Source organism: Trachypithecus francoisi, unplaced genomic scaffold (assembly GCF_009764315.1).
Source record: "Trachypithecus francoisi isolate TF-2019V2 unplaced genomic scaffold, Tfra_2.0 Contig00090, whole genome shotgun sequence".
Taxonomy (NCBI): domain Eukaryota; kingdom Metazoa; phylum Chordata; class Mammalia; order Primates; family Cercopithecidae; genus Trachypithecus; species Trachypithecus francoisi.
Window position 1 is genome coordinate 1,189,593 of NW_022680471.1, and position 9,699 is coordinate 1,199,291.

Here is a 9,699-nt window from a genome sequence, read left to right on the forward strand (position 1 = left end):
TTCCCCAGGGCAGAAGGCTTACTAAATACAGGGGAACGTCAGGGGCAGACGAGGGGAACCTCAGTGGCAGAGCTGATGTGGTTCCCTCCCTCCCTTCTGGTGGTAGACCCTTGCTTACAGAGAGGGGCCGGCCTGCCCACCCCTGGCTTCCAAAAGTCATCTCCGGTGACTTATTCTCGTCTGCGCAGCAGCCAATGCTGAGTTCAGGGCAGGAGCCCTGGATGGCCCCTCAGATCCCTGCAGGCGTCCCTCTAGTCTGCCGGCCGGCCTTGTCTGCCAGAGCAGCTGGGCTTTGCTCTTAGCAGATAAAGCTCCTGGCGCCCATTCCACGCTTCTCGGGTTTGTTCTTTATTTTAAATCCTTTAAAGTAAAAATCTCTGTCTCTCTCCCTCCGTCTCTCTCTCTCTCATTATCAACTTTTCTGCTCTCAGAAGCCCTTTTGATCTGGAGCCTTGAGACGCTCTGTCACTTAGAGACAAGTCCCTCCCCACCGCTTCTCTTTTTCACTTTTCTTCTTCCCTGTCTGTCCTCTTCCATGTGGCCCTCTGTGGCCCCGCTAACCTGGCCCTGGCCCCGGCTTCCCAGTCTCTTGGCTGGCCTCCCATAGTCACATTTACATTTTTCCATTTTGAGTCCCAGGAAGATTTATCACCTTCTCCTCAAATTCCTGAGTTCACCACCAGAAACCAAAGTTTCCGTTTAGTTTTCAGGCTGTCGCCACGAGACCTGCAGGCTCCAGCACCCGCGAGGCCCACGGCCGCTGGGAGGGACATTCGTGTTCCCAGGGTGTGAGGGGCACCTTGGCCGGCATGGCATGGATGTGGGGTCATGCCCACCATGCTGGTTCTGCTGATGTCACGGGGCTCTGAGGACTCACTGCCCTGGTTGTGCTGGGCTCAGTGTGGGAAAGAGGAGAGTTTAGCACCAGCGATCGGGACAGCCAAGAGCCCGGCGTGCACAGCCCTGTTCGGGAGCAGGGTCTGTTTTCCTCTCTAAGCAGTGCTTTGCAGTGGGATTTGCGGCCGCGAAAGTTCTTGGCTAAGATGCTTGTGTCTTAGGAAATGTTGGGTTGCACATTTATTTTTAGCTTTAGGAATGTGATGCTTGATATTATTTGGGTTTTTAAGAGGGCCAATCCTGGAACACTCTTGCCTAAAAGCGAAGGTGACAGCTCCACACTGGAAGATGCAAGCTGTCCTGCTCTGTCCTGCTCTGTCCTGCCAGGGTGGGAGTCACAGTCGCACATCCTCTCACTCTCAGGGCCTGAGCGGCTGGGAGGCAGGGAAGGGGCCAGCGAGGAGGTGCTGCAGGGGTCCTGGCGAGGGGGCAGACGGTGAGGAGGATGTGTGTTCTGGGGTGTGGGGAAGGCGGAGGTGGGAGGACTTATTGGGGATTAGCGGAGGCACAAGATAAAGACGGGTCGGGAAGGGCTTCAGACCCCGGCCTGAGCCACTGGAGGCCGGGGAGCATCAGCTGAGCCCCGAGCCCATGGGAGACAGCCCTGACATATGGGTCAGGAGGCTCAAGGTGCCTCTAACACTCCAACAGCACCACAGTGGCTCCAAGGAGGTGGGCATCTAAGTGGTTGCTCCACGCTGCTGGGCAGCCCTGCTCCTCTTACCTCAGGGCTAGGCCTCCTCTGCCTTGATGTCCTCCCTAGAAACCCCAGGACCACATCCAAAGAGCAGAGCTTAGGGAAAGAGGAAAGAGAGCATGGAGGGGTCAACTCAACCCCAGGGTCCTCGGGGGCCCTCCTGGTCGCGATCGTCATGCTGGGAGCAGCCCTGCCCCGCCCTCCACAGGCAGGTGACCCGGAGGGGTTTGCTGTTCCGTGGAAGAGCCCTGGGCTCGTGCATCTGAAGTTCAAGGGTGAACCTGGGATGCAGGGGGATCTGCGGGCATCCATGCTGGGAGGGAGGCGTGGAGACAGGGGCCTTGGGACATCTTTCTGGACTTCAGAGGGAAAAGCCTCCCCAAGCTACTACTGCCCTTACTGTGGGAAGGAGAATTTACCTGTGTCCTGTGACCATCAGGGACTTCTTGTGAGGTCTGTGGAGTTGCTGGGCCACACCCTGGTCATTGCAACCTTGGCACCCAAGGCAGCTCTTCCCTGGGAGGCCTCCTGAGCCCTTTAGCCCTGGCATGTTTTGCACGTTCTTTTTTTTTTTTTTTTGAGACGGAGTCTCGCTCTGTCGCCCAGGCTGGAGTGCAGTGGCCGGATCTCAGCTCACTGCAAGCTCCGCCTCCCGGGTTTACGCCATTCTCCTGCCTCAGCCTCCCGAGTAGCTGGGACTAAAGGCGCCTGCCACCACGCCCGGCTAGTTTTTTTTGTATTTTTTAGTAGAGACAGGGTTTCACTGTGTTAGCCAGGATGGTCTCGATCTCCTGACCTCGTGATCCGCCCGTCTCGGCCTCCCAAAGTGCTGGGATTACAGGCTTGAGCCACCGCGCCCGGCCATGCACGTTCTTAAAACGCCTTATCTGTGGCATGTGGGTCCTACACTCCCCCAAACCTGTCGTCCATCTTTTTTTTTTTTTTTTTTTTGAGGCGGAGTCTCGCTCTGTCGCCCAGGCTGGAGTGCAGTGGCCGGATCTCAGCTCACTGCAAGCTCCGCCTCCCAGATTTACGCCATTCTCCTGCCTCAGCCTCCCGAGTAGCTGGGACTACATTAGCTGGGACTACAGGCACCCGCCACCTCGCCTGGCTAGTTTTTGTTTCGTATTTTTTAGTAGAGACGGGGTTTCACCGTGTTAGCCAGGATGGTCTCGATCTCCTGACCTCGTGATCCGCCCATCTCGGCCTCCCAAAGTGCTGGGATTACAGGCTTGAGCCACCGCGCCCGGCCCATCAGTCACACATCTACCCCTTTGATTGATGTCCTCAGCCCTGGGCCTTCCCCTCTGTGAGTTCAGCGTCTTCATGTCCCAGCAGCCAGCCCTGGGGCAGATGCATGAGAGGCCCTTGGTACATGCTTGTGTGGTTGAATTTTTAAAAATGAGTGTAGCTCCCTCAGAAGTTTATGGAATAAAACTAATATCTGGGGGTGGGGGCGATTTGTTTGAGGCTCTTTAGTGGCAGAATCAGAATTTAAACCATGATTTTTCTACTGAACTATGCTAAATTGCCTCTCAGGCACTGTTGGGAATGGGGACTGGGTTCTTCTAGATACTTAAAACTTTAGAGCTGGATGAATTTTCAAAAATTATATAGTTAACTGAATTTTGAAGAGGTCCAAGGAGATATCAGATTTGTGTCACAAGAATGGGGTTTTCCAAAGAAAAGGAGCGACTGGAGAGCAAGAAAGACTCTGAGATTTGAAATGTGATTTTCAAATTCAGTGGGAAGCCTGGAATTCAGTGGAAACCCTGGAAGATAAAGAGGAATAAATTTCCTAAAATGCAGAGAAAATAGACAAATACATGGGCATATGCAAGATAACTTAAGAAGTACAGTGGCTTAATCCAGGCATTCCAGGCACCACCTAATACAAGTTCCAGAATGATAAAATAGAAAATTTGAGTGAGAAAGTACTAAAATAATTAGTAGAAGGCCGGGCACAGTGGCTCATGTCTGTAGTCCCACCACTTTGGGAGTCCAATGTGGGAGGATCACTTGAGCCTGGGAGTTCGAGGTTGCAGTGAGCTATGATTGCATCACTGCACTCCAACCTGGGTGACAGACCCAGACCCAGTCTCTAAACAACAACAACAACAACAATAGGAGAAAATATCCCAGGGTTGAAGAATTGCAGTCAGTCTGAAAGATCCAAAGTGTCCTAAACAGGATGAAAGACAGGGCACCACACCTGACACACCTGCTAAAATGTCAGAATATCAAGCACCAAGAGAAAATCCTGAAAGCCCGGCAGGAGAAAGAACGAGCTACTACAGAGGCATGAGGATCGCAGTGGCGTTTGGCTTCTTGTTGGTGTTGCTGATGTTGGAAGAACGAGCTACTACAGAGGCAAGAGAATCATATTGGCATTCGGCTTCTCATGGGTGTCGCTGACGTTAGGTGTCTATGAAAGGGGCCTGTAAGCTTCTGAAAAGCAATGATTTAGAGTTGAGAATTCTACACCCAGCTAAACAGTCCGTCAAAACTGACAGTGAAGTTGAAACAGATCCAGACGTGCAAGAACTCAGAACATGCACTTCCTGGGTTTAAAAAAAATTGTTTTGAGATAGGGTCTTGCCCTGTTTCCCAGGCTGGAATTTGGAAATTGGCTTGGATGTCGTTGCAGATGGGCCAGGGCTGCTTGAGTCAGCATTGCCCTTTTGTCTTTCTGGAAAGCACCCGCCAGCAGCATGGAAGAGAAACGCATATACAGACTCCGTTATCCAGAAACCGAGAAGCTGGGAATTGCCCAGGCCTCCAGGTGGTGGGGAGGAAGGGCCGGAGAGAGAGACTAACAGAGAGAGAGAGGGTCCCGTAAGGGTGTTTTTCAAGGGTGGGGCCATTGAGGGGGAAGAGCGGGGAGGCTGCCAACAGGGACCCACATGCAGTGGCCATGGCTCTGAGTCAGGGAAGAAAGGTCAGAGAAGAAATGGACACACAGGAGTGGTCAGGATCGTTTTTTAAGGAGGTGCATTGGAAACACATTATGAAGCCTCCATATGGTTGGGGCAACAGAGCAGATGGTACAGACGCTGCCCAGATCCACAGAGGCCTGTCTGTGCTCCAGGGGGAATGAGTGCTGGGCTGGGCCCCTGGAGAAAACCGTTGGTTGACTTTATCCATTGTCGTACAGCGAGTGGATTCCAATGATTCACGCAGGTAATAGTTAAAAGATAGGCACATGGATGCAGCTGGAAACCATCATTCTCAGCAAACTATCACAAGAACAGAGAACCAGACACCACATGTTCTCACTCATAGGTGGGAATTGAACAATGAGATCACTTGGACACAGGGTGGGGAACGTCACACGCCGCGGCCCATTGTGGGGTGGGGGAGGGGAGGGATAGCATTAGGAGATATACCTAATGTAAATGACGAGTTAATGGGTGCAGCACACCAACATGGCACACGTACACATATGTAACAAACCTGCATGTTGTGCACATGTATCCTAGAACTTAAAGTATAATAAAAAATTAAAAAAAAAAAAGATAACACCTCAAAGGCGTTTTCTAAGAATGGGAGTGTTCTTTAAAACTTTAGCTGGGAAAAAGTCTTTTCATTTTTTATTTTTTTAATTTTTAAATTTAAAATTAGAAATGGCGGGCCGGTGGCGGGGGAGTCTCACCATCTTGCCCAGGCTGGTCTTGCGCTCCTGGGCTCAAGCAATTCTCCCACCTCTAACTCCTAAAGTGCTGGGCTTACAGGCGTGAGCCACCGTGCCTGGCCAGAAAAGATCTTTTTAAACAATGGTTTGAAACGCAGAAGCTCTGAGGCGCTAACACATTTGACTACAGAAAAATAAAACAGTTTCTGCAAAAGCTGTTGGAACTGTATTCAGGAGACAAACTGAGGTGTGCACCTCATCTCACAGGCAAGGGCCTGACTCCCCACAAACTGAGGTGTGCACCTCATCTCACAGGCAAGGGCCTGGCTCCCCACAAACTGAGGTGTGCACCTCATCTCACAGGCAAGGGCCTGGCTCCCCACAAACTGAGGTGTGCACCTCATCTCACAGGCAAGGGCCTGGCTCCCCACAAACTGAGGTGTGCACCTCATCTCACAGGCAAGGGCCTGGCTCCCCACAAACTGAGGTGTGCACCTCATCTCACAGGCAAGGCCTGGCTCCCCTCATGTAGAAAGAGCTCCTGGAACTCAAGAAGGAAAAGCCACCCACGGGAAGAGGGAGAAGGACAATGACAGGGACACGTCTGCCCCGTGGAAGACACTGACATCCCCCAACACAGACGCCTGGAGCTCGAGCCTTCTAAGGGTTTTTGCTGCAGAGCCCACCAGATGTGCCTGTGAGGCTGAGCTGGAAACCACCAAACACCCAGGGCCAGCATCCAAGAAAACAGGGAAGAGACGCGTGCACACAGTTCCCCTGGGAAGACGGACAAAACCCCCAAACTATGATGGCCTGCAGCGTGTAGGTGCTGGTGGCGGGAGGGAGGGAAACCCCTAAACTTTTTGTTTGTGAACCTGTGTAAAGGTATTATCTGCTTTAAAATTCATTTCTTAAAAAGAAATAGACTGGATGCGGTGGCTCACACCTATAATCCCAGCACTTTGGGAGGCCAAGGTGGGCAAATCACGAGGTCAGGAGATGGAGACCATCCTGGCTAGTATGGTGAAACCCCGTCTCCACTAAAAATACAAAAAAATTAGCTGGGCGTGGTGGCGGGCGCCTGTAGTCCCAGCTACTCGGGAGGCTGAGGCAGGAGAATGGCGTGAACCCAGGAAGCAGAGCTTGCAGTGAACTGAGATTGCGCCACTGCACTCCAGCCTGGTGACAGAGTGAGACTTTGCCTCAAAAAAAAAAAAAAAAAAAAGAAAGAAAGAAAGAAAGAAAGAAATAGAGATCTAAAGCGCTCATTTAGAGGGAGCCCTGGGCACCGCCCGGGAAGTGGAACTGAGGTGGATGGGACACTAGATGAGGACTGCTTTCAATTTTCTGTAATTTTAAAAAGTAAATGGGGTAGAACTAAATGAAGTGGAAATAAAGTTGCATTCGAGAACAGAGACTTAAGAATAGGGTCGGGGGCTGGGTATGGTGGCTCACACCGGTAATCCCAGCACTTTGGGAGAGCGAGGCAGGAGGATCAACTGAGGTCAGGAGTTTGAGACCACCCTGGCCAACATGGTGAAACCCGTCTCTACTAAAAGTACAAAAATTAGCTGGGCATGGTGGTGGGCGCCTATAATCCCAGCTACTCAGGAGGCTGAGACCGGAGAACACCTTGAGCCTGGCAGGCAGAGGTTGTGGTGAGCCAAGATTGTGCCTCCAGTTTGGGGGACAGAGTGGGACCCTGTCTCAAAAAAAGAAAAAGAATAGGAGCCAGGCGCGGTGGTTCATGCCTGTAATCCCACCTCTTTGGGAGGCTGAGATGGGAGGCTTGCTTGAATCAGGAGGCTGAGGCTGCAGTGAGCTGTGATTACACCACTGCACTCCAGCCTGGGCAGCAGAGCAAGACCTTGTCTCAGAAAAAGAAAACCAGAAAAAAAGAATAGTATCTGAAATATATTTTTGATTAATAGAGGAACTGAATTTAAGGGCTGACATTTAAAAATTCCTGAGACTGAGGAGGGGAAGGAGGAGTGAGTGGTGTAAAAATGCCAACATTTTATCATTCACAGTGGAGAGGCCAAAGTGAGGGGGAAAAGCATTTACAATTTACCAAAAGGAAAAAAAGAAAGAAAATGAATACCTGCTTATTTTTAAATTATTGCTACTGTTTAAACTCAGAGGCAATTTTTTAAAAAAAATTTTAAAAAGAATAAAATAAAAAAGGGAGACCAGGCCCATGTGGGGGCCTCCCAGGCAGGCTCTTCCCAGCAACACAACTCGTGCCCTGCACTACAGCCATCTAGGGGCACCTGGCAAGCTTCGGGGCATCCCTAGGGCTGGTGGGCGGGCAGAGGGTCCGTTGTCAGGGGCTGGGGAAGCCCCCCTGGGATGCCTGTGCCCCTGAAGGGTTCATGGGGCCTTGGTGACTGGGAAGGGACCTTCCGTGCCCCAGGATGGCCCACCTCACGCAGGAGCCCTGCAGCCCTGGGTGTGCTGGGGGCAGTGTCCTGGGGGCCTGGGGGTCCCTGGGCGATGCTGGGCTCCGCACAGGGAAGGCCACGAGTGGGAGATGCTCTTGGAGGATGATGGGAGGAAACTCTGCAGGGTTCTCTTGAGGGAGGTGCTCCCAGGGAGGCTCCTGGAGGCATCTGGAGGTTGCTCCCGCTGGGAGTTCCTGGGGCACCATTGAGGGCCCCCCTAGGCCGGGGTCAGGCACAGGCATGGAGCGATGGCTACAGGCAGGAGCAAGGGTGGTGGTGGGGCCACCGGTCCTCTGTGGAGCGTTCAGTACCAGCCATGCTGTTGCTGCTGCTGCTGCTGCTGTGAGGTGAGGCCCGCCAGGTTGGCAGCAGAGCAGTGAGTCCCCTCCAGGCAATGCACATCCTGCCCTTCAGCTCACTGCTCTGTTTGCCGGGCAGGTCACCTGTCGACCTCTCTGGCTGCAGGCCCGCCTATCCCTGGGCACTGTCCCCTCTGTGTGGAGTTCCCCTAGCCCCCTGTGCTGGGCACATGGCCCCTACCTGGTGCCTGTGAGGGCACTTGATAGGCCGGGGCCCAGGGACTTCTCCCCTCCACCCCCACAGCATCAGGACTGGGAGCCCTCTGTCCTTCCCAGGAGGAGCCCAAGGTCCCTGTGCTGCTGGGGACAGGCCTCCCGGGGGCCCTTCAATGTCGTGGGGGAGGCTGGCTTGGAGGACCCACCCCAGCAGCTCCAGTTTTACCAGATTTACATGTTGGGGTAAGATTTTGTTTGAAAAAAAAAGAGTTTCTGTGGCCGAATGTTAAAAGGGTGAACGTGCCGAAGCCGGAGGGGTGGAGAGCAGGACACGGGCTGGCCTCGGGGTGGGAGGCCGGTGCTCCCAGGAACCGCTGAGCGATGGGGTGCACAGGCAGGCTGAGGGCCGGGTGAGCCATCTGGGCACCGGTGGCCAGGCCTGGGTGCTGAGGAGTCCCCTGTTTCTGCTTCACAGGGCGCTTGAAAGTGCATCTGGGGCCGGCATCCCACCCCAGCACGGGGTCTCTCTCCTCCTGGATGTCTGCGTGGTGATGAAGCTAGAAACAGCCCCCACGGCAGTTCCTGTTATTTTAAGGCTCTACACATGTTCATTTGCAGCCTGAGGTTTTCTGTCTAAATTCCCATTTTGCAGTTTCACTGAATTACTTTCATTCATTTTTAAATTTACATACGGCGGTGATCTCCACGCCTGCCACTTTCAAGCCCTCTCCAAGGGCTTTGTTATTTTGCTTACAGAGAAATCAAAAACAGCGGAGACACAAATGTTGAAAATTTTCATTTTCTGGTCTTCTCTGAGTACCGCCCCCACCCCCGCCACCGACCCCCCAGTGTTTCTGGGAAGAAGAAGAAAAAAATGACAAAATTATTCGTGATTAGGAAATCACTTGGCTGTGGCGGGTGTGGAAGCTCCCCAGTGTCTGGAGTCCCTGTGTGGAAAGTTTTGTGGTGTGTGTGCCATGTTCTTTCTGGAGAGTTACACAACCCGGGATGGACGCGGTGGGGGCACAGCGGGAATGGCACTCCCTCCCCAAACACTCGGAAGACAGAAGACAGGAGCCAGTGCAGCCCAGGCTCCCCGCCCTGCCGAGACCTGACCGTGCCTGACCAGCCCCTGCCCTAGCCCTGAGGGACTCTCACGAGGAGCCCTGCAGTGCCCCTGCGGAGGGGTCTGAGGCTGGAGGAGGCCTGGAGATCCTGGCTTTGCCCCACCATTCTGATGTTTTGTTCAATGTGGATGTTTTGCATTCACTTTGATTCTGCAAAATGTTGCATTAAAATATTACTTGATTCCTGAATTTTTTCATGCCTTTTGTGCCTGAGGGGACTGTCACACTAACCTAAGCCTGATCCAGGCCCTAGTGGGTCCGAAGGTGGGAGTACAGTATCTGTGTGTGTGTGCATATGTGTAGTGTGTGGTGTGCTTGTGTGTGTTTATGTGGCATGTTGTGTGTATGTGTGGTGTGCATGTGTCTGTGTGTGTGTGTGTGTCATATGGGT

At 52.9% G+C, this 9,699-nt stretch overlaps 1 long non-coding RNA gene across 1 annotated transcript; it reads left to right on the forward strand.

Moving 5' to 3' along the window:
* The first annotated feature begins 1,254 nt into the window (after positions 1–1,254).
* Positions 1,255–9,497, forward strand: LOC117092623. The gene is made up of 2 exons (XR_004440872.1): positions 1,255–1,869; positions 8,657–9,497. It is a non-coding gene; the product is annotated as an uncharacterized LOC117092623 (long non-coding RNA).
* Positions 9,498–9,699: the final 202 nt, after the last annotated feature.